General features: G+C 43.0%; 1 protein-coding gene across 6 annotated transcripts in view; it reads left to right on the top strand.

Moving 5' to 3' along the window:
- Window positions 1-13,948: 13,948 nt before the first annotated feature.
- The window catches only part of LOC108101075 (glutamate-gated chloride channel), a 40,157-nt gene continuing 28,394 nt past the window's right edge, over window positions 13,949-25,711 (top strand). For all 6 annotated transcript variants that reach the window (XM_017205271.2, XM_017205272.2, XM_017205268.2 and 3 more), the window contains exon 1: window positions 13,949-14,520. The gene's annotated coding sequence lies outside the window, so the exon portion shown is untranslated. The remainder of the gene's footprint in view (window positions 14,521-25,711) is intronic.

Raw genomic sequence — 25,711 nt, 5'->3', positions numbered from 1 at the left:
GGAAGGCGGGAAAACGGGAAGGGCGGGAAAAGCGGGAAAAGGGGCACCGGCGGAAGTAACGGGCGGATGTGCTTGGTCAGGCCATTGGACCATTGGCTGCCCACAGCGGCCAGTTAGGGAGAAAGCAGAAGCTACAGTGGGAAAAAATTCAATTAAAAGCAACAGCACGTAACTGAAACTTTTCTTTTTCCCTCTCGTTTTTGCAAGTTTTGTATCTTTTCACCGTCACCCTCTGGATGTGTGTGTGTGTATGTTTGTTCGTGGGTTAAAAAAAAAAGAAAGAAAGAAGAAGGCGATGCCTTGGGGCCCAAAGAGCCAGAGCACTTTGAGTTATAAGTTGGTGCCAGCTGTCAGTTCTCCCTGCCTTAAAAGTTGCATGTTGGCTCCTTTGCCACAACGTTGCCTTTTTCCCGCACGAAGTTGCAGCTGAAAATTGAAGATATCAGTTTTGTGGCTGGTCAATGGCACGTCAAAATCAAATAGAGGAGAAAAACGGCGTTGGGCTTTCAAAGATTTTCCCGCTCGGATTCAAGTTGAATGGATGATGGTGACTCGCCTTACCCTTTGTGCTGAGCCTTTGTGCTTGAACAAATGAAATAATATAATGTATTCCCATTTAATCAAGTTATCCACTTGCCGTGCTCCACCACAACCACTACCACTTCCACCAGCCTAATGCAACCCGATTCGCACATTACGTATTCGCAGTGTGGCCTACCCAGCGAATGACGTCACTAGAATCAGGTCAAGTAAGGCGCGGCGAAAGCGGGGATTGAGGAGGGATCTGGAGGCTGGGGCATACAAATTATGTTGGAGCAGCAAAATGGCAACTCACTGTGGAATATTTTCGGCCGACTTGCTCTCTCTCTCGCACTTTCTCTCACTTATTTTTTCGTAGCCACGGCCTGAATCTTCCCTCTCGCTCTGGCGAACTCACCTTGAGCTTGAGCTCCTTGGGTCCTTTTTCTATGGGTGTGCTACTTAATGGCCATTCATTCGCCAGCCAACACTAACGGCCAAACAGGCAAGCAGCCCACTGCTAACGGAAAACCCCCTGGAAAGTTCATTTTCGTTTTTGACATTTTTCAGTTTTTGTTTGCCTTATTTTCGTGCTCTGCTGCTGTTGTGCTGCTGTTGTTGTTGTTTTTGTTGTTGTTGCTGTGTGTTTGCGGGGTAAATTAAATTCAGATTATGCGGCTGGCAGAGGCTCTTAACTAGATGAAATAAGATGAGGACGAATGGCAGGGTGACTGGCATTTATTTTCCATATATTGATTGCTTTTTAATGGATATTTTGCTTTGCTGGCTGCGGCATAAGGTGGGGCTGTCCAGTGCTCCTCAATCCCCCATTTCCCCCACATCCTTATCCCCACTTGCCCCATTCCCCACTCTTTGCCAGCTTCCACTTTCAGGGAGCATTAATTTTATTTACATAGTTAAATGGTTCAATTGTTTGGCTGTTGATTTAGTGCTGGAATTTCAGACAGTAAAATTAATTGTTTGATTTGTGGCGGCATCGTTCGTTCTCCCAGTGTGCCGGGTATTATTTTATTTTTTTCTCTCCTTGTTTCTTGTTTTTTTTCGTTTTTTTTTTTTTTGCCAAGCCTGGCATCTATGTAGGTCACTTTTCCCCACCAGCTTTCGCTGGCTGTGTCCCTAGTGATTTACAGTTTTATTTGCACAGTTTATAAATAAAACTGTCAAGTGAGAGACGCCGTTCACTGACGTTGGCAGCTGCTCATCTAATGGCATTTTCCCATGCCTGTTTAAAGTCGACTCCCATCGCCATCGCCATCACCATTGCCATTGCCACCCCACCGCAGCCATTTGTTATGCTGCAGGGGGTTCCCCCTCCCCTTCCACTTCGCCCATTCCCCCTCCGATTTCCGTCCAGTCCGTCAGTCACTAGTCTAGTCAATCAGTTGGAACGTCAATCAAGCAGCAGCTAAAGTTACTGCGCTGAGTTTGGCGCAGCAGGTAACTAGCTGTAACTAACTGGCAGCAGAAAGCGAAACAAACTGCCAGAGGAGCAGCGTTCACCGGGAAACATTTTAAAGCGACTGGCTCTATTGTAACAGGCAGCAGTAACTTGAAGTCTTTGATTTCAGCACGGAGCAAAAAGGCGTATCAAATCTGACAGCTGGCGTTGCAGGAATTTAGATATGCACAGCATTAAAAATATTAAACAAATGTTTATTAAATAATCATTTGAAATCTAAGTTTTAAAAACCTACAACTTCACCATCATCTTGTTATTTAAAGTGGATTTTTAAGCTCTTTCTAACTTAACCACAAAGTAATAAGCGGGAAGACGATTTGAAAGTTGTGAAAACTCCTGTGCCATTATTTCTTACTGATGTGTATCAAATCTTGTAAATTAGCCGGATTTCATACAACATCCGGGTTACATTTCTGACGGGTATTTCTCCCCGTGCAGCATACCCTTTTGGCCAACAGGGTATAACAATAACAAATCCATATACACACAGCCAGCATAAAAAAATTCACCACGCTCTGCTCTTTGGGGCAACAACTCTTTGGCGCTGCCTCGGCTTCTGCTTGGCTGCTTTCTCTTTTTTCCGTTGGCTAGGAGAGCAGCGGGCCAGCCTCTCTCGCCCCGTCTCTCTCACGCATAGACATGGCAACAAGAGTGGTAGCAAACGGCAAACGGCAAACGGCAACGGCGGCTTTCATCTTTTTTTAGCACACGCGCCCGACTTGCTGGGCTGCCTGGCCCGAAAGTTCGTACCGCCCCGCATTTTGTTCTCCTTGGTCGCCTGTCGACTGTCAAATCAATTTGTCAGAAATCACTGACAGCTGCTTACAGCCAAAACACACACACGAACACACGTACACACTCACACACACGCACACGCTGGCAAGCGGAGGACATGGGTGGCCATCAGAATCGTCATTCGCCTGCTGAAGAGTTGTCATGCCACAAGCAACAAGGACCAGAAGCGGGCTGAAAATCTGTGGGCGAGATTTACGACTTGCCGATACCCAATACTTCTTAGTTTGACCTGCGGTTTAAGCAAAATCACATTAGTTAATAGGGTAAAACGTTAATTTATCACCTATTGATGAATATCACTAATGAGAAAATAACACACAAAACAATCGGTCTAAAAAAGATAAAACGATTTGGTTTGGGCAATCAAAAATTATTCTTTATGGGTTTTAAGGCTTTTAAAATTATAATATTATTGATATGATTGTGGATACATACGCAAGTTACCGAAAAAATAAGAGCTACTTTAAAACTTATAAGCTGTTATCTGCTTAATATTAATAATATTTTAACACTGTTATTAATATTCAATATTAAACATGCATTTGTTTTCTGCTTAAAAAAAACGAAGATAGTTTGGGAAAAAAACTACATTGAAGGCAAAGTACCGAAAGATAATCGAATATTATGTATACCCAGTGTGCTCCACGGGTAACGGGTATAAAAATAACGACAAAATCCAAACAAGAATTGATATTAGTATGGGGCCGTGGCATAGCGGGAAAAAATTGCCTAGGGTGTAAATTATTGCGCATATTTTCATTTCTTTTCAAATTGCTTTGCAGATTGCCAGCATTTGAAAATTGTCTACGGCATCCTCCGAACGCTTTTGACATTTACAACTCATTTTTGTTGTTGTTCTTGTGTTATGCGCCCAACCCAAAAATACAAAACAAAAAAAAAAAATTAAGGAAGAAGAAATCTCAACGCAAGAAAGTTTTCAAGTTCGACTCTGACAGACAAGCGGCTTTTGTTTGCATGCCACACACACTCACATCAGCCGACGGTTGGAAGTTGTGCGCTGCGAGGCGTATACGTAATTTAACAGACAATGCCAAAGCGAAGACGAAGGCCCAAATGCGAAGGAAAGGCGCTTCGCCAAACAAAACAATGGAAAAAAGGTGGATAAAAAACCAGGAAAGGTCTTTGACTGGGGCGGTTCGAGATGCCCTAGCTTAAGCACGGGTTCTAATAGTTTTGCCACAAAGTTGATGGGTGCCTTCAATTGGGAAAAAGTGTTCATATCCGAAGGATTAGTTTTCCCTCTAATAGGTTTCTAAATACTTTTGGACTTGTAAATACTAATTGTTTTAAAGGCATCATAATTTATGTTTTTAACAACTAAAATATTTTTAAAAATATAATATCGTTATCCCAGTTAAAACCCTTTAAATTGTAAAACATTTTTGTTTTACAAATTATGAATTCCGAAATTGTACAAATATTTATCTTTATAGATGCTGTGACTAATCAGAAGTGCAAACAAGATTTAAATATAAATTTTATTCATTTCCAGGTATACATGCAAATATTTGACAAGGCTTTTGGCGGTTTTCCGTGGAGCGGAACGGATGTTGTCGGGGTTAAATATTGTGTATACCCAACAAAAAGGCGGAACAGAAGGGGTTGATTATGCAAAGCCTACGAAAACTAAGGCAGCTCCCGTAGAATGTTAAGTAATGAAGAGATTTTGGCACTTCGGCATTGTAGCGAGGAATATACTTACAATTAAACAAGATTCAATGCCTCAGTTAGGGCAAATAGGAAAAACTTTTGAGCAGCCGACCCGAAAGTTATGCCAAGTATTTCATACAAACTGGAAAAATGACTCCACTTGAATACATTTTCCGGCAGCGGAGGCTCAAGGGAATCCAAACTTCGTTCATCAGCTCGCTGGGCATTGTTTCGGTTTGTTTTCCGATTTTCCTTATTCCCAGTTTTTTGTTCTGTGTTTTTTTTTTTTTTTTTCGGCCTGCCAGAAGGAAAGGCAGCAACAATCAGTAAGGAGAATCAGTAAGCAGCATGTTACTGCTGTTGCTTTTTATTTATTTTTCGTTTGTAATCTCTACCCCTTTTTTGTTCCATCTCGACTGCCTTTCTGTGCCGTGCAGTTTTTCCCCGTTGTATTTTCCTGTATTTGCTGTTGTTGTTATTTGGTGTGTTTGACCAACTACAACATACAAGCTCATAAATAAGTAGGCAAAGGCCCATGGACGCGGGACAAGGGGGCGTGGCCGAGAGGCAGTCTTGTGACTGAAAATGAAAAATGGATTTCTGTGTCAGTTGGTTGCCATAATTTCAGCTTGCTTCGGCTCTGTCCGCCCTTTTCCCTAGATTTCCCCCCTTTCCCCCTTTCGCCCGATCCATTTCCATTCAGTTTCCTTGGGCTGCTTTGACGCGCATTCATCATTTGGCATTCAGTTTGGTTTTGTTTTCGGTTTCCCTCTTTGCTTTCGCTTGATTCCCAGCCATCTATGCCGGGCGTCCGTTTATTTAATTAATTATTTTAAAGATTTTCGTCCTTTTTTCCATCTCGCATTTAATTAATTTATCAAAAGTGCAAATGAAAATTGGTTTCGCCGTCCGTCGCTTTCCACTGTCCCTTTTTCGTTTATGCTTGTTTAATATTTTATTTTATTCTAAATAAAGCAAACTTTAAATTAGCTCGAGAGCGACCGTCGAGGATCCCCTCGTGCATAAGTGGGGTTAAGCTGCGTGGCGGTGGGTTAAGCCAAGGCCAAAGTTGCGGCAGGAAAAGTTTGCCGGCTCTCCATTCATTTTTTCCGCCCGCTTCTCCGACTGTCCCCCTTTCACGGCTGCTAATGCTGATAGGTCTAATAACTCCCTGGGACGCTGTAATCCTTTGGGCCGTCTTGTCCGTGTGGTTGTTGGCCTAATGGACACTGCGAGTCACGTAAATGAGCCGGGTGATTATGAGACGACGATGATGATGACGATGACGCTTACGACGATGCTCATGCCGGCTACGTGTTAATTTCTGTGACAGCGCGGCCAAAACTTTTGGCCCCCGCAAAAGCTCACACCACTCACACCACCAAAGAAATGCGGCGGATCGGGCGTATGCGTAATATTCAATGAACAGCTGTCTGCCATTTTGGGATGCATTAAATATTAATTTGTGCAGCATTTTTGGCCAGTCGTCCACTTTGCATACTTCCCGCCCATCCGTTAGCCCGAAAGCGGAAATTAGTTACAGAAGTTATAATTAAATTCCTTTGGATGCATGTGAGTCCTGTTCTCGCTCGTTACATCCTCCAGTTTGCGAGTGTGTGAGTGTTTCCGTGTGTGTGTGTGTGTAGCGAACGGAGCTTGTAAACAGGCCTGGAGTCCTGTGTCCGCACACATTTGCCAGCCGTTGCCATAGACAACACTTGAGTGCACGGCCAGGAGATCCGACATGCCCACTTCTGGAAGCCAGGACATTCTGGCCATCGAAGTGGGAGTCTTAATTAGAAACAATTTGAGGCTGACTGATTGCCTTGGGTACGAGTACGGGTGCATCCATGGCATAGACCGCTGTTGGTCTTCCTACACCACTTGGTGGCTATTTAAAAAGAAATTTGCCTGAGTTTCAAAGTTTGTTAACAAGAATCTGGTTTTCAAAGTGCTAAAGTTTTAGAATAGAATCGAAAATTGCAGGTCTAAGGTTTATTCTGTTTACTTAATTTTACTTACAGCGATGGCAGACAATATATATAATCATGTTATCCAACGAATGAGTATGCCGCCGCTTCAAAAAATATCAATTATTATTTTATTATAGATATAAATATTAATAGCAAATTCGAATTAAAACTTTTCCTTTTGTTCACCAAAGTACATTTTTTAATTATAATAGTAAGAACAAATTTTAACTGTCGTTATTGTTTGCATATTTGTTTAACTAACATTTTAAACCATTTTATTTTCTTAATATTATAAAATCCATTCTAAAATATTAAGTTTTTTTATTCAAAAATACAAATTACATTTCGTTGTTAAACGGAAGACTCTTATCGGAAGAAGGCGAACTAGTTTTGTTCAAAATAACATATTCGAAGCGATTGAAAAATTGCGAGAAGAGGGAACATCGGGAAGCGGATACTTTATGACAAATGTGTACGGCCCGGAGTTTTTATCGAACGGCACAAAGCATCTCAAATTGTGTCCTTCCTCGGGGCTTCGAGTGCCATCAATTTCCGCATCAAGAACATTTTATGGAACCGCAAATTTGGGCTGAAGAGCTCTCCGGGGACGTTCGTGGGTGGCAAACACACACACATGTATCTATTATTTCATTTCGATCATTGCCGCCAACTGGTTGTCGATTATTGAAATTGATTTGCACAATTGAACGCGGTGGCGAGGACGCACATAAATCACACATGCATCAATTATGGAACGCTCGTCGTCAACGTAGCTGTGCATCAATATTTGATGCCGCAAAAAAACAGACAGGGCCTCTCATCCACTTCCGTTTTCCCCGGAAAAGTGGGCGGGGCTTTCGCCCAGTGCGTGCCATTGGGGTTTTCCATCCCCCTCCCCCTCCCGCTGACTAGAAGCTCTAACTCCAAATGGAAATGCTGGCGATTACAATCCTCGCTTGCGATTCGCGCTCCGTTGCCGATCAATTATGCAAATGGGATTGGGCATGGGCGGGAATGAGACGCTGAACAAAGGGGGGAGGGAGACGGAGAGGGTGTTGGGGGTCGGGTTGACATATTCAATAATAAAGTGTCGCCGATGACGACGTCCCTGCAAGCATGCCACAGCATTTATTACAAGAATTGCGTATACGTAATGTTTGCCAAGGATTTGCCCTTTTTTTGGCGGGTGGTGCACCACCAACACAACCAGCACTACCATCACCAACATCACCATCAGGAAACAGACAATTGCTGTCGAAAGGAGAGGGAGTGGAGAAAAACAGCTGGGGCGTATACGTAATGTGAGGTCAGAGACCATATGATGTTGTAAGTGGAGTAACTCGATTGAAGTCTGCTGCTACTGCTTTTTGCCATTTCTTTTTTTTTTTTTTGAGTTCACTGCTGGGGATTGAGACTTTGGGAAATGGGATTTCAAGCCGGAGCTGGCTGCGCATTTCCATGGCCTGCTTGGCTTCGAATCATAATTGGATCCAGTCCAGCATTACGCATTCATGGCCAGCATTTGGCTTCTTGGCCCATTTGTTATGGGCACCATAATTAGCCGGGCCTGTTTTCAATATTTAACCCATATACCATTTACCATATACCATATCGCGTATCCGTTTCCGCATCTCGACCCCAGTAAACACTCGCCCGCGACCGCCATTAACACTTTTCGCTGAGGCCAGTTAAACCATTCCGGATTCGAGAATAACTGGCAACCGGATCCCAAAAACTGACCCGCTAAAAGACAATAAAGTTCAATATTAATGCACCCTTTGACTCGACCGGTCCAACTGGGTTGAGTTGGCCGAATCAAGCGCCATAAAAGCAAGACAAACAGGCTACTTAAAATAAGACCCGAAAAAATTTTAATGATCTGTCATAAAAGCGGCTCGGCCGAGTGGGACCGAAAATTGAGCGTCGGCCACATAAAACTGAATTTATTAGCATTGCATACTTTTGAGGGCAATCAAGTAACCAGAAGCAGGAGCAGAAGGTCCCTGGGAAAACTGTTGCTGTTGCTGTCGCTGCTCCTGATCCCGAAACCCAACTTAACTCCGCTGAACTCGGGGCGACAGGACAGCAAATCCTTTAAGCACTTCTGCAGTGTGGCGCCAGCGAATATCCGCCTCTGTTTGTGTGTGGTGGCAATTAATTCCAAAATCACAATAGCCATAAAGATGATGATGCGACTACAATTTGAATGCCCAGCCGCCGATTTCTCGAGCCCCAAGCCCCGTATCTGGATCCTCGTCCCGCTGCTGTCAAAGACAGGACCAAATTGACAACAATGGCGACAAGCGGCGCTCGTAATAAGTAGTTCGGCTGCTGCGGCCCGCTGTCCCTGTCCCTGACCCTCAGGGGTGGCGGCCATTAAATCAACGCAGGACATGCCTGGCAGGACACTGCGCCTATTGCCGCACACAATATATCAAAGTTTATGTTGATTTGAGTGGCGCAGCAAACTTTTCGCCCCAAAAAAAGACCACACAGAGCCAAACTTAGAGTGGATTTTTTATTACATTTTCAGGTGACAACGTTTTAAACTATAATCAGTTTTATATAAAAATGTTATTCTATTGCTTTAAGTTTAAATTATAAATTGTGGTTGTGTTTTCTTAAAAGTTTGATCACCTGGAATTAAAAATGATTGATATACAATCTGAACTTATTACACTTTCTTTATTTTGCTTTTAAAATTTTTTATGTTTTGAGAGTTTGGAACTTATTTCATATTGTTATATTATCTTTAAAATAGAATATAAATAGTAAACCCATTAACTATATATTTTTCTCTCTGTTCGAGGACTGGGACCGAATTTCGTGTTATTGTCTCCTTTTATTGATTTATTTGGTTTGTGTCCTCTTCCGGCCGCATTCCTTTTTTATCATTTGCCATTTTATTTGTGTGCTTATTTTTGATTAGATTTATTTATTTTTATTTTCGCTGAGCCGTCGTCGGCGTCGTCGATGAAATTTAATAATTCCACTTAATGCAATAATAATTTCGTCGCCTTTTGTTGCCGTCCGCAGGATCGGGATTGGAATCAGAAGCCCGGGCGCCGGGCATTCCCGCCGCCCATTCGTGCCATCGTTGTCGTCATCATTTTTGTGGCCAACGCATAATTTGTGCGAAATTTGTCAGATTGCTGCCACCGCGTCGGACGAGCTCTTAAGGCTGAGTAATGCCCGGATTCAGGGAGAATCGGGGGAATAGAGGGTGGCAGAGTCATTTGTAATATGTTTTATTTGACTTGCGGCAGCTGCTCCTCTCAATGAAGGCTAAGTAATTGACGCTCCGAACTCCCGACGGACGGGGCGTGCCGCAGAGGCAGCTGATTACAATTAGTTGTGGGAGTTTCGCTAAATTGTTGCCAGCCGGGAAAATTTGCGGAAAATGAGTGGCAAATAGCGCTGGATTGACGCCAATGGGGAGTTGGCGTTTATTCGCCATTTATATTCCTGTTGCCTATAAAAACACGCACCTGACAACTCACTTTAATGTTTGTCAAACCTCAGCACTTGGCAATCGGCTGGGGGGAAAAAAAAGGAAAACCAAAAACACAAATAAGAATGGTACAAAATTCCAGCGGCCTCTTTTTGACATTTTGAGTGACATTATTTGTGTCAACAATAAAACACTCAAGCAGCAAGAGCGAGATGAAGACGGTAAGCGTGAGGAAAAAGTGTGAGTGCACAGGGAGAAATGTGGCAATCTAAAGTTTAATTCAATTTGTATTAGTATATATACTACTAAAAAGTATAGTGTAAGGTTTCTAGCTTTAAGCTCATTTCATTTTTATGAATAATATGCGTGTTGAAATCATTTAAAAACATTTATTCATGAAATGCAATCAATTCAGTTGAGAAAAAGCAATGTAATTTATATATTTAAAACTAAACAATTGTACAATTAAGATTGTTTTAATGTCTGGTATAATTTTTTATGGAGATGCAGTGTTTTAGCTTTACTTTTTTAACCTAATATTTATCTTTAGAAACTACTGAAATAGTTAAATGAACAATAACTAGTTTATACAACTTTTATAGCTATTGTTTCAGTTACAAGATTCCAAAGAATGCCAGCGAAATACAACATTTTTCCCAATGTGTATATGGGGAGTAGTCAGCAAATAAGCACAAGTACAAAGTGGAAAGTGAAAATAAGCAGCAGAAGGAAAGCGAACTCAAACCAAGGCCAGTGCAATTTAAAATTCAATAAAACTTCAATCAGCGTTTAAAAATGTGTGTGTGGGTGTGTCGATGAGTGTGCGAGCGAGTGTGTGTAAGAGCGAGTGCGGGTGTGTGTCTCTGTGTGAGTGTGGCAAGTGGAAAGACAGCGCCCAGCAATTTAAACAAATTGAAAGCAAGCGCAAATAAAAAACAGTTTGTTGCCACTTTTCACATCAATTACGCACTTCAGCCGAAATAGGCGACGAGGACGAGATGAAGAAGAAGAAAAAGGCAGCCCAGCAACGACGAAGACGCAGAACGAGTCCTTCGACCCGCCCGGCCACCCAACCACCCCTCAATCTCTTCGGCTGCTGCTTCTAGTACAAAAATAACACTTGAAACTAAACGCGCATTCAGGCAACGCCGCTGCCTCAGTCGACGTCGCAGTCTGCCACACCCACCAACAACAATTTTCGCCTGCGAACACGGGGCGTATTTTTCCACGTTGTAGTAGTTGTTGTTGTTGCTGCGTTTGCCTATGACCAGCGGGCGGGGAAAATGCCGCGGGAGCAGAGGGGGGACTCCAATTGCCACCCACAATTTGAATACGTGCTTTTCCCTCTTTCCCTTTCTGTGTGATTCTCTATGTGTGTGTGTGTGTGTGCGCGCGTGTGTGTGTTTGTCTATGTTTTCCTTTGCAAAAAGCGAAAGTAAATGTTTGAAAATCGCAAGGAAGGAAAAATCAAGTAAGCATCAGTTGAAAAAGTAAAACATCGATGGGGGATGACGAAGCTTTGATGCTCTGGGGGGATTTTAAAAAGGATGATAACCGATTCCCTTGAAGAAATCAGGACAAATAGCCATAAATCCTTAGGATACTTTTTCTTGCTGGTAAAAAGATTGTGTGAATTACCTTTTATTATTATCTACTTTAACACACAAGATTTATAATCGGTTTTAAGATTGGGTAAAGTTTTTAGGTATATAAAACCCAACTTAGTTTTTAATTCTAATTTAAATTTCGTTTTAATCGTTTTTAATCTAAGTTCTTAAAACAATTCCCTCTTTAGCGTAATGGTTTCTCGGTAAGGAACTATTTTAACTGTAGGACAAATAACGAAAAGTTATTTTAAAATGTTCTTCACTCCATCGAGTGCTTTTAACACACAGTGTACATTATTTAGAACACGCCTTGTACCACTTTAAGTCCTGCTACGAATGGCGCCCTTAAAAAATCCCCAGAACCCAGGGCAAACAGAAGCGGGAATCTGCAAGTCTGTACCATGTTTCCCCTGGAGAATCTCGGCAAACGCTCCATACCCTTTTCGCAGGGTATTGAAGATGGGAAAAAACCGAAATGCTGGCAAGCTTTTTATTGCGCGTGATAACAAGCGGGGAGGCTGGTGGCCGGAATTGTCCTAAGGTGCCGAAGGACGTGGGGCTGTGGCCAGAAGAGGGTGGGAAGGGGGAGTGGAGGGTGGCGGAGCGGTACGCAGAAATCGCCGAGATCTGAGAGCTGGCGAACTGGAATCTGGTGGGCCTTTGGTGTCTGGGCAGTGCGCTGTTTGATGTTATTATAGATGACGATGATGAAGGTGACGACAGCGTGCCTCAAACACACATACAAACACGCACATACACAAACGCAAACAGGCATCCTCGGGCAGAACGATTTCGCCCCACCTTCCAGATGGAAGCCCCCCGTCCTTTTACCAAGAAGGCTGCCAATCAAAGTCGCCGCGGCAAATGTCTTGTTCTTTGGCTTGTTCAGGTTGTCAAGGCTCCTCAAGTACATGCGTGTGTGTCTGTGTCCTTTCACTATGAGTGTGTTCGTTTGACAGCCATTACTTTGTTGCCTAGGTGTAGCCGTCGCCATTGACAATGATTTGCTCTGGCTTAAAGACGCCCGATCCGCCCGGAATTTAATTCGCCCCGAGCAGATTCTCGGGCGGCAAAATAAGCCTAAAAATATCTGTTTTACTTTGCCCTCTAAATCGTTTTACAAGTTTTCGTTTGTTGTAATGTTAGGTTTTGCAACAATACAATCGATGAATTGTATTGGAAATTCTACATGTACATGTTTTACGTGTACTACATGCTATTTATAATTACTTTATTGCTAAACAAAATAAAGAAGCTATTAAGTTTGCTATATCTGTAAATTTTGTACAGCCAATAAAAAGAATTTCTTTATGTCATGAATATTTGTTAAAGAGTATCCTTTGTAAATACAGTCAGTTAATACTTTTTGAATGTATACAATTTTGTTGAATAAGTTAGTTATTAAAACAATAAATTATATTTCTTGAGACATGTTTTTCTAGTGTAGAAAGCGTAAGCTAAAGCGAAAGTATTAGCAAGAAACTTTGTATTCATTATTTAATTCGCTGAGCGACATTTGTCAAATCTACGGGAATTACTATTTCCGGCGGAAGTTCGTCGCTCTCCACTTTCTTGGCCGGCAGGCTGAGCTACCTGAGCTGCGCTTGGAGCTGAAAGAGTCCTTGCTGGCGCTGTTATCCTGCTCCGCGGCTGCTGCTGGCGCCTAACAATATGCAATAATAACAATTTACATATTCATGAGGCGCCCGACCCGCAAACAGCAGCAACAACACAAGGGCGAGCGCAAGGAGTGGGAGGTGGGCGGTGGTTGGGGTGTGCTCCATGAGGGGGGCGGAGGTGAAAGTGGAGCGGCGGCAGTTTGCATAAAGAGCAGCAGAGGCCGCTTAAAAAAATCAACAAGAGTCCCCGGCCAACGCTTTTGAAAACCCGATTGGGCAGCAGCCCTTTTGTTAAGCCGGGGCGTAACTGTAGCTGGCCAAATATTTATATTTATTCCGCCTTTCCCCCTTTTCCGCAAAGCTCACTTATTTATTTTTCATATTTTTATGATATTTATTTTTGGGACTGGTATTTTGTTTGCCCCGCCAGCGCAAATTTTTGCGCTTCGAATACTTTTGCGAGTTGGATTTTGAATGCTGATTGGCAGGGGGATGCGGTAGAGGATGTTGGGCGATGGGTGGGAAAAGGTTAAGCTACAAGTATTATTTTTAGTTGGGCGCCCACGATTGAGGCTGTGGCCGTTTGGCCCGCTCTTAGGATCCTCTCTTTGGCAATCTCGGCAAGAACCTACCACAAAAATAAATCAAAACAAAGGCCGCCGAGATGCGAGAACCGAAGAGATGGTCCCGTTAAACAGCATCCACAAGAGATGGCGAGAGTCGACGCTCTGCCTTCTCTCGCGCAGCGACGCCTTTGGGAGCTGAGCAGCGAGTGCTGCTCTGCTGAGCAGAGAACTCGGGAACTGCGGAGTCCGTCAGTCAGGTGCAGACAGTTGACGTGTTCGGTTGACAAAAGCGGAAACGTGCACTAGTTCACTTGGCCAAAGAACAGTTAAAAGAAAAAAACTGGCAACTGACACACACGGTGCGCTTGAGAGAGCAGGATAGCCAGAGTCAGCGGGCGAGCGAGAGAGGCGATAGCGATAGCGATAGAGAGAAACAGCAGCAATGCCAGCAGCAACTAGATAAATCAAAAGTAAAATGTGCGGAATAATTGCGACAACTACTGGCAAATAGAGCAAGACAAACAGCAGCAGCAGCAGCATTAGCAGCAGCAGCAGCAACAACAAGCGCCTGTGTGTCCGTGTCCCCGTGTGTGTGTGTGAGAGCGAGAGCGCCCGCGTGTGTGTGTGTGAGTGTTTTGTATCTGTGCCAGTGTGTGAGTGCGTGTCACATATCAGCGAAGGAGCAGAAGAAAAACCAGCAGCAGCAGCAGAAGCAGAAGCAGCAGTAACGGCAGCAGCAGCAGCAGCAGAAGTTCAGTGGAAAAGCGCGCAGCGAAGCAGGAAAATTCGTAAACGAAGTCGGCAGAGAAGCAGCGCAGCAGCAGCGACGCCAGCAGAAGGTAGGGCCAGGACATTTTACTTTTTACACAGCGGCAGCATAACTCACCACACCCTGATCCTGCAGGAGGCAGCGCCAGCAGCTGCGCAGAGATTTTCCGAGAGCTAGATTTCCCGCAGAGATAGCCGTGCAGAAAAAGAGAGGGAAGAGAGAGAGAGAATCGAGAGAGAGAGAGACTAGTGCTGCTTTTCACGTGGAGTCTGTGCACAGAAATTGCCATCCATCCATCCATCTAGCCAAACAGGACCCCCATCCTTGCCCCCGCCTTTCCTCCCTTGTCCGCGCCTTACAGCAAAAGTAGTAGGAAAAAACATACACAAAAAAGTTATGAAAGTTGGGTCCAATTGTCTTTGGTGATTTTTCATAGCTCGCTTTTGTGGGCCACGCAACTTGGCCCGCGGGGACAAAACCCAGCTCAAGTAATTGCTTTAAATTGGCACAATGTGTAAACAAAGCTGCGGAAAATTCAATTTCCACGCCAGCCTGACCTTGGTCCGGATTGGTAAAATTCCAATTGGGATTCCTCGGCAATTACGGGCAAACTGTTAAGCTGGTAGTGCAACGCATTTGATAAACTCTAACATACACATGCAGTGTGAGGGCAAAGGATGCCAATAAAAATGTAGGATACTGTGTCACACACAGATTGAGTGTGCCAGTGTGTGTGTACGTGTAAATGACCGGAAACTGTGCTCAAGTGCTCCCTGGCAAGCGATGAGGCTACTTTGGCCAGAAGTCCCCATTTTCGTCTTCGTCTCGGTCTCCTTTTGTTTTTTTTTTTTTTTTGGGGCTCCGTCTCGTGAAGAAGCACTTCAATTGTCAAATTGCTCTTGCTTATTGTTGCAATAGTTCTGCTGATGGACAGGTTTCCCTGCTCGTGCAGCCGTGCTCCTTTCACTTGTTTTTAAAGCGATTCCCGCAGACATAGTCGTTTTTTATGGGCGTCGTCCTGTCGTCTTTTGCAGTTCCTCTTGGAACTGAAAGCAAAGCCAGGCAAAACGAAACAATCAACACGGAAGCAGATTCCTCGTTGTTCTTCACTCCTGTCGTTGCTGCTTTTTTTTTCGTTTTCTTTCTTTTTTGCTTTTTTTGTTTTTGCTGCTGTTGCTTGTAGTGTTGTGTTTTTTGTTGTTCTGAGCCGTTTTGTTGTGTTTTTCTCTGCCGGGCTGTGTACAAATCAGCGTGGCCTAGTGCGCTGCTTGAGGTTGCTGCTTTTGTGCCGTGAAATGCGAGTTTTATGGCGGAGTGCCCGGGCTTCATCGGGTTGACATTTAAGTTGTTTCTTTCCTGTCATTCAAGCAGCACCGAAGTGTTCTTCTGTCTCTCTGTGCATGAGCGTTTGTGTGGGTGTGGGAAAGTTCAAAAGTCAGCTAAGTCAGCGAAGTTCTGGGAATTCCTGCTTCCCCACAGAACTTTTACCGCGTGCCACAAGAACGGGGCGTATGAGCAATGCGAATGCAATGCGAAGCGAGACGAGGCGGGCGCATACGCCCCGTTGCACGTCGCTCTGTCAAGCTGAAAGCCGCAACTATCGCCAATCAATTGAATTAAACTCGGGGCCAAATTGCAGTGCACGTGGCTGGCAGCCGAGGAAAATTGAAAATTGCATTTTCCCCCCGGCCCAGTCAAATTGAAAGCTGTCAGCGAGCCTGATTCACCGACTCAACTCAAGGAGGCGAGCCGAACTCAGAATTTCATAAGCAGGACAACTGAAAATGTTGAGATACTCGCACAGCTACACATATACTAATATAAATACAAATACAAATAGGAATAGGAATACGAATACGAATACAAATACAAATACACCCGCACCGATACACAGACACTTGACGTTGGGCTAGACAAAGGCAAAAAGGCAATTATAGAAATACAGACGAGCGGCAACAAATAATAAAAGCAAGTTGCCATAGACAATCACAACAACCACGGGGGAAAAATGGGAAGATTGGAGGAGACGCTGGCAACGATGTTGACGACAAGTAGCTGCAAAAGTTCTGCGACGTTTTGCGCATATTAAACAAAGTTGACGACAGCGACGCCGCCAGAGACGCCGGCAGTGGCCAGCAAACCGAGAACTCCGGACCGAGTTCTCCGTCCGGACTCCCGACTCCGCAATCCGGACGGAGAACGCCAGCGGAGAGCTGGGAACTCAGACAGCGGCAGCCGCAGTCGCCGTCTCATTATTTATTTGATTGCCCGCACAGCCAATGCTCGAATTACCCCCTGGGAAAAAAGTGGGGGGTGTAGCAAAAGCCGAGGGGGACGATGCGGAGGGCAGAAAGCGGAGAGCTATGGCGAGAGCAAAAAAACATAATAGTCAGAAGCATAAACGTAATTAATAAGGCAAATTAATGCAAACAATAATACGAATTCATTTTCGTGCACAAATGAAACTAAATTACAACAACGTGAGCCCAGCGAACCCAACCCAAGCATCCAACAATGCGAGGCAAAAGCATGGAAATTGAATGCTAATTTGGGTTGAGCCGAAAACTTGAATACCCTCCTGGGTATTCTGGCTGTGGCTGTGTTCTCAGGCCAAATTAAACATGGCAAAGATTTTGCTTTAATTGTGCCTTGTGTGGCGCTGACGTAGTTGGGTGGGGAGAACTTATGAAAATTAGTTTTGAAATTCTTAAACCATTTGTACACATTTCAGTAATCCCATACTTGAATGTGGGGAGATGTTCTGGAAATGCAGAAGGTAAATAATCCTGTTGCATACTGTATGTACCATATATTAATTGGGTTTGCGAAATTTGTCTGAAGCACAACAGGATTCTTGAATTTCAAGAATTTCTTCTTGAGAAGGAAGCACACGAAATTGTGTATTCGATTTCATCTCTTGTTAGTTTTAATAAAGTTAGTTTATAGCAACAAATTATCTGTTGATTCTTGAATTTCAAAGAAAGAGCACCAGCATTTTTATAATAATTACGTTTGAGAAGATTCTATGTCAAATTTGTTTTTGATTAAGAAAGCAAGTTAGTGGCTGCAAAAGTGAACAAATAAAATTTCTTAATCAACGCTAGACAGTCAATAAAAACTTTGTTTTTGGCTTATAATAAATATTGCAAATTTAAAAGAAAACGATTTTATCATTTTAAGTACCAAATAGAGAAGTAAAAACTAGACTGCATATAAATTCCTTAATTCCCAAGGAATCTCGCTGGCAATTCAGAACTTTGTCAATTCGTTTGACTAAATCTTTTATTAATAAATTAGATTTCATTCTCGGTCGGCTAATTTGTCCGCAGCCTCGATGGGCAAGTTATTATACCCTTTCCAACTTGGAAGAACAACAATAAATGGCAACTAATAAGCACAGGTCACATACACCCACAACCTTAAGCACACATATACACACACTATTACACACAGAAATCATCGACAACTAAACAGTTCGTCGAGCAGAAAAACGGGGAAATCTACTTAATCACGTTTAATTAAGGTGAGTTTATAAGTAGCCTTCTGTGTGCGAATGTGTGTATGTGTGTGCATCTGCGGGTCGGTGAGCATACACAACTACATATACATTTTTTTTGCGAATTGCTTTTATTGCCATTTTGCGGAGGAGCCGACGACGAATGGCACAAAAGAGCTTGCCAGGTAATCACAACTGGCCTCCGCCCCACATAAATGCAAATTAGGGTTAGATGTTTACGAGTGTGTGTACGGATGGCATTGGGTGCGTGTGTATGTGTGTGTGGTTGTGTTCTTCCAGCTGTAAGTGTGTGGCTCAGGGGATTATAATAATAATTATGCAAGTGGTCTGAATGGATTTATTGGCTGCACATTCATCAGGAGTCAACTGTTGGCTGCTGCTGCTCTCTACTGGCTTATTTCCCTTGGCCACTTTCGTTTTGGGCCGGCTCTTCTGGTTCAGGTTTTCTGGAGCTATCCTTTATATTGTTGTACTTCAGTAGGAGGTCCTTGAATGTATCATTTTCAATGCGTTGAATGTCTTCCAGTCCATTCTCTGGGAAGATTTTGATTTTGCCCTGATCATCCAATGGTTGCGACATGATAATTAGGCAAAAAACACTAAAACCTGTCTTGATTAATGCTCGAGTTGTTCCGCAGTCGATTTCGCTTTGATTTATGCCAGGACAAGTTGTTGTCACTGTCACACACAGAAAACAGGCCTGCTATCTCGGCTGTGTATGTCACACATTTGGTTAATTGAAAAAGCATCAAGGCCCTCATCATTAGCAAAAGCTTCGTGACTTATGTCGCCGTTCGCCCGACCTCTGCCGCAGCTCCTGCCCCCTTCCTCTCCCCGCCCCGCCTTCCCGCATCCTTCGACAGCCAGGACCTTCCCCGCAGCCACCTCCCCCTCTCCCGTTTATGTAATCGATGCATGTCGAACAGCAGCAACAAAGCCAACAACAAGTGAATGGCGTGTGTGACACGAGCTGAAAAACGAAACGAAACGAAAAACGAACGAGCCAGAAAGGAGAGCACACAGGACATGAAATAGAGGATATCGAGGATATGGCGGATATAGCGGGGCAGAAATGGAACAAACAAAAACCTATCAAGTTGTATGCTCGTTGATTTCAATTTGTGAATTGTTGTTCTTTGGCGAATGCATTTTGCATTTGCATATTGCACATACGCCATGTTGGGCTTGTATGCTTTTCTAATTAAGCCCCAGCTAACAAATAAAAAATAATTAAAATTGTCCGAAAAAAAAGGAACGGTTTAGGGTTTAGGGTGGAATTTGCTCTATAAATCGCGCTGTTTGCCTTTTTTCCGCTGGCCCGCTGTTTGCTGTTTCCCTTTTTATCCCTGACTAGGGTAAAGCCTTGCTTTTTCCCTGGCGCTTGGCTAAAAAGTACATAAATTTCAAATAAGTCACGTTTCCGGCATAGTGCCCCAGCACGCATACAGAGACAGGATTCTGGCTCACACACACATCCCTGCATGGCGTCTAAAAATTTGCTTTGTTGTGGCGTCTGCGGCCAACAGCAAATAAATAAAAAAAATAGGATAGTGCCACCCAACGACCACGCCTTTTTCGAAAATAAAATGGAACTAAATCGGACAAAATATTTGCCTGTTTAGCTTAGTTTGACTGTGCCTCTCACTCCTTCGCTTTAACTTTTCATTTCGTCCCCTCTGTCAGTCCTTATTTTTGTTTTCGTGGAACTTTTTTGATTTGTAAAGTTGCCCAGTTGAGTGTGGTGGTCAGACTTTATTTTAATGCTGATTCGCAGATTATTGTCAGTCAACCACAGTGGAAAAATAGTCATAAAACTCATGAAAATGGCCAAGGGAAAATGTGTAAATAATAAAAAGACCATCCTAAGTTCATATAAGTAAGCCTCAAATGTTAAAGTTTTGAGATGAATCACATTCACAGCAGAGGTGTAAATATTTTATGCGTCTGGAGTTTAATAAAAGCTCAGGACCGAGCTACCAGTTCAACCCGGCATTCTGGTTCTCTTTATCCAGACAACTTTTAATGGAATTAAATAAAATCTAGTTTCAAAGTGTGTGGGTGCCCACAAAACGTAAAAATAAATTTGCGCTGAGAGTGAAGTTACTCTTCCATCAAATGAAATTACCTTAAGAGCACAGTAAAATCTGCGCTGAGACCATTATTATTCCCCGAAACCGACTATATAATGTGGCTGAATCTGAAAACTTATTCGGCTGGCTGCGTTTCCTGAAATTAGAAAGTTTCTCCAAGAATTTCGGCACTAGACATCTGTCCCCTTCCGAATGTCTTACATCCCATCCCTCGAAGTCGGGCAAATAAACCGAGCAAATGGGTTACAAGCGCCCACACGCGAACACTTGCAACATCCACAAGTGACTGCTGATTTATTTGCCACATTTGCGGGTTGCCCCAGTGGGTCTTACTACTTTTTTAGAGCTGCACTCCACGGACCTGCGCCAATATTATACACACTTTATGTGCATATTTTTATGCGGCTCGCCCGTAGTTATGGCATTTGCCCTTGTTGTTTGCTCGTTTCTGCTGGTCGCCATTTGCCTTCGCCAGTTTACGACTTGAATTTGTCGTCAGCTTTGTTGCCGCTGGGCGGGAACTTTAATTGAATAAGTTTTAAGCGGATTTCGAGAGCGTTCCCCAGCCAGACAGCTGCTCCGGCATTTCGTTCTGTTCGCTTTGCTCCCCTCGGGTGAACGGGGCGTATGTGTAATGCTTAATTGAAATATGCAAAACGCTCAGCGATTTTTGCATAACAAACACGGCGAGCAACAGCTAACAGCTAATAGCAACTGGCAGCAGTTGAACAAAAGGTGTTGCAATCTGATTGCTCACCCCCAAGCCAGATTTGCATTTATAATGCGGAATTGCTTGTAAATAAATTATGATTCGAGCTTCGCATAATTGGCCAATCGCCACATAGATGAACAGGAAAATTCTTGGAATGCAGTCGGATAATATTCAGCTTTCGCCCAGTGAGTTGGCGAATGCAAATGTAAGCCGGAAATCTGTTGGGCTGCAAATAAAATGTCAACGGATAAATTGATTTCTGCTGTCAATATTTTTGCGAAAAATTAACAAGTGGAAAACGGGAATACGGAATACGGAATGCGGGATGCGCAGTACGGGATGCAGAATACGAGATACTGGATACGGAATACTCAATAATTCAGGGCTGCGAATGCAGATCGATAAAAATGTATTTCCCGTTTAATTTACCCGCTTAATGGCTGGTAAATCAATTTAATAATTGCCCAGGGATTTCTTGTTCGCCTCGCCCCGAACTTCCGCCTTTTTTGCCACCGAAAGAGGCAGAGGCAGCTGGATCACAGTGCAGCGGCCACAAACGACGACTTCATCTCGAACGATGGCCAGAACAGAACGGAAGTCACTCCCCTCTCGATGCGCAATGGGAAGGCTTTTGAACATTTTTACATAAAAATCAACTCTCGGCGTGGCGTGGCGTGGCAAGAGCTTCCTACCTTTGAGCCAGCACAGTTTCGGAGAGGAAACTCACGTTGAAATGTAATTTCATGGCACACAAGTTTTTAATTAAATTTCATGGCAAAAAGAGCTTCGGGAGCGGGAACGGTAACAGCAGCTGCAGAAGAGTCGCCGGTGAAGGAAGGCCTTTTAACATGCAATCAGCAAACCACTCTGGCATGCATATAGGGCAGCCGTACAAGAGCGTATTATGGCACATATATATATATATATTTATATATAATATACAAATGCCACACAAAACTGCAGCCTTAATGCGTTTTTCAAGTGGCAGCTGAGCAGCAACGCAGTGGAAACTACCTTCGTCCTTCACATTTTGCGTAGGGAATGAGTGGCGGATAGGAGATCCTCGTTACCCGTTACTGGTTACTGGTTCCTGGTTCTCCGCCGGCAATCATCGTCACATAATTTTATTAAGCTCTTGGCCCAGACGGCGCAGCCAACAGCACCGGAATCGGAGTTGCTCCAAAAGCTCTTTTCCCGCTTTTCCAGCTTTTCCGGCTGGCCTCTACTTGGTTCCCATTTTGCGGTCGGCCACATGCTGCCGATTATTGCCCATCAAGAGGTTTTGCTGCAGGCTGCCAAACTGTTTTTACCGATATTTCGATTTAATGGAGACCCTTAGCGAAAGTGTCAAGGGAAGCGATATTTACGATCCATTTCGAAAACACGAACGGGAAACTATTCAAATAAAGTTATGTGGCACAGAAGGCATCACCAGAACAAAGTTTAAAAAAAAAACGTTGACTTTGAGAAATTATATCTTTCAATTTTGAATCCTTTTAATATCCGTATTTCTTTGTCTCAGTATCAAATTTGTTTTTGAACTGTAAACAAAATTTTAGCTGAGCTGCAAGATTCAGGTTTCACTATGAGTTTACCATACAAATATTTCATGAATTTTGCTTCACAGAAGTTGTATCTTTTTTGCTTAATTACTTTCCAAATTTGTAAAGTACACACAAAAGTAAGTACAAACATGAACGGGAGAGTATAAGTTGCCAGAATTTCATAGCAACTTTTTGTTTGAATACTTTTAATTGATTGCAGTGATGGGGTTGCCAATGGATACTTTTATTCGATTTCCTCTGTTGCCAAAAAAATGTTGCTTGCAAGCGGTTAAAGTTTTATTAATATTGTACAAAAAGGTTGTTTGCATACATTTAATTACCACATATGTACGGATTTTACTTAATTATTCCATAAAAAGTTTTGCATTTTTTTTACACATTTCTTGTTTTTGATTTTGATAAAGTGCAAATGATTCATAACCATTGTTTTTGCTTCAGCTGCCAATTTCTACGTGCCGATATCTTTATTTCATTAGGCAAGGAAATCAAACAAAAATGTTGTCAGGCTGCTTGCCAAGCGGGAGACATTTGACTTTGTTTATTGTAAACAAGCGACAAGCGATGTGGCCTCGGGCCCGCCCCCTCACCCACTCAGGAAACTACGCCCCACCCACACGCACACACACACATGCAATCACTCACACGTACGATAGCTAATGCAATTCGCTGTTGTTGTTGCCAATAGTTCTTAGGAAGACGACAGCCGCTATGCGACCGTGCGTCCGTCTATCTGCGGCGTTCATTACCGCACACACACACACACATATATATTGAGCCACGAAAACACACACATGCATGTGGCAAACACCCCTATTTGGGGGCGGGGCGCGCGGGGGAGTGGCTCCAAGGGGCGCAACAAGTTATGTCGCCGCAATTAGTTGGCCTTGCCCCTCCGCAAAATTTCTTGGCACTAATGCCAAAACCAAAGGCAGCCAGACATTCGAGCGTGTGTGTGTGTTTACACTCGGTTGTGTTCCTGTGTGCGTTATGCAATTGATGAGACCCATGGGTAAACACTCTCGAATTCAATGATATTTATAATAAACCACAAAAGCTTATTACAGATTACACACTTGGTACGCGATTTTCAGATGGCAAGTGACGTTCGCCAATAAACCATTGGTCTTTTCGAGTTTTTCGAGTTCGTTGTGGGGTGAAGAGGGTTTAAAGAGCTTAATGTTTGCTTTCAAGAGGATGACGTTAATAATTAGTCTTTGCTTAAAAACGAAGCTATAGTTACCTATAGTTTTATTCAAAAGTTTATCGATTATCGAATGTTCGAGTTCTTCTGAATAACATTTTTTAATCATACAATTTTAAATAGACTAGCTACGCAAATTTTATGAATACCTTGCTTATAAAATAACAAAAAGTATTTGCATTTTTAGAATTGAATTAAAAGGTTGGTGCAAGCAATCCAAGCAAGTAAAATATAGGAAATCTGCTTATTAGACAGTTTTACAAAACGTAACTTCTTTCCATATTTAATTATACACACCCAAATTTAATAACGAAAAACTTAATATTTGTCTACGACCCCTCTAGCCAATTTAGAATCTCAGTGTGCACATGGTATTTATATAAGTACATTCCTGGCAAATAATTCGTTGAATATTTATAGTTTGCCGTCGGCGACCTTCAGTGGATGCCCACATCCCACATCCCGCCCCCTTTTCCATGGGGTTGTGTCGTGTGAGAAAATTTGATTGCATGCATTATGCAAATATATAAATATTTAGCAAATTGTTTGGCCAGTGCTGACACTGTGTTTATAATAAAATATCTTGTAGTTCTCACACATCTTCTCCTTTCACCCTTCTTCCTCTCTCGTTCCTTCTGAATTTTCCTGCTCGAATTTATGTGGCAATTATCAACACTCTGAAGGGAGCAAGAGCTTCGACCCGAAAATATTCATTAAAATTTCCATTGTTTGCTGGTAGATTTTTCACTTTTTTACTGTGCCGTGTCCCTTTTGTTTGGTGTGTGGCTTATCGCAAGTGCAATGTGTCTTCAGAGTCTCTTGTGTAAATTTAGAAATTTATGGTTATTTAAAAATTCATCCCCATACACACATATTCTCATAGTGCGGATAGTGTGTGGCCGAATATGAATAAATTATCGTGTCCATTGTTTGCCGGACTGGGAAAAGTGACCAAATTGAGCACGGGCCAGGCGGAGAAGTTTTGTTTTACTCCTAAGACTTTGGCCACAAGCAACACGGATAAGGACACACCAACACCAACAAAAGCAAACACATACAAACACACAAACACACACTTACATAGAGCGAGGGGTTTACGGATACACAGGCAAAGCATTGTCTTAACTGGAACTCGAACCCCGAGCCCTTAAACATGCTGTTGACATGGCTTTTGTCATTTTCTGGTTATGGCCAAGCGGACAAAAGCAGGAAACTCCAAAGCGGCGAGTGGAGGGGAAGTTGGGCAAACTTTGGCCACAGTTTGTGCCACGTTGTTGATGCTGTATCACATTTTAAAGTGCCAAAATGAGAAGAGAGAGAGACGTCCGATGATTCGGTCACATCCTGCATTCAAGTGGCGAGAAATGATTTTAAATATTTGTGACTCATGCATTTTAATTGGTATTCACAAACGTGTTCGGCCTGCAAACACGCTCGCTTTGCGGATTATCAAAACTATTTGCTAAAAGCATTGCGGACTGTGGCTAAATTAATTTAAATGAGCTGGGCTATGGATTTTTTAATCAACACGAATCGAGTTTTAGTCGATTTATTGCAATTTCCCAGGAGAGAAAAGTTTCACTTGTTTTTGTTTTTACCCTCTTTATTTTCTCTTTTCTCTTTTTTCTTGTCGCACTTTATTTACCTTGCTCTCGTAATTGACTTGAATGTTTGCCCAGTCGAGCTTTATGCCATTTCTGTAATTAATAACGACCTTCCCCCGTTCTACTGTTTTCCACCATCTCCACTGTCAACCCGCTTGAATGATTAATGAAGCTAAAAATGTCAGCTCTTCCCAACCCGCATCGACTGGCGAGAAGGTGAGGCGAAGTTTTTGCACCTGGTCGAAAGTCGCCGCCAGGGTTTCGCATCAATTATGCATTAATCAACACTAAATACATTTAAGTTGAAATTAATTTCCTATGGCAATTAATTAGCGGAAGTGGATCTGCGGCGCCGTGAATATTCCACGGCCACCAAACTCACACACACCCACACACAGACACCGATAAACACATAAATCGAAGCAAGTTGCAACAATTTCAATTTGCCGCATTAACTTGCAGCAAGCGGGGCGCTCAAAAACTTTTCCCGTAAACAACAAAGAGTTGTCGACGTTCCGCCGGAGAACGGGGAAACGGGAATGGGAACGAGAACGCCGCACACGTTGCCATCA

This window comes from Drosophila ficusphila, unplaced genomic scaffold, assembly GCF_018152265.1.
Source record: "Drosophila ficusphila isolate 14025-0441.05 unplaced genomic scaffold, ASM1815226v1 contig_791, whole genome shotgun sequence".
NCBI lineage: Eukaryota > Metazoa > Arthropoda > Insecta > Diptera > Drosophilidae > Drosophila > Drosophila ficusphila.
This window is presented reverse-complemented; position numbering and strand designations above follow the sequence as displayed.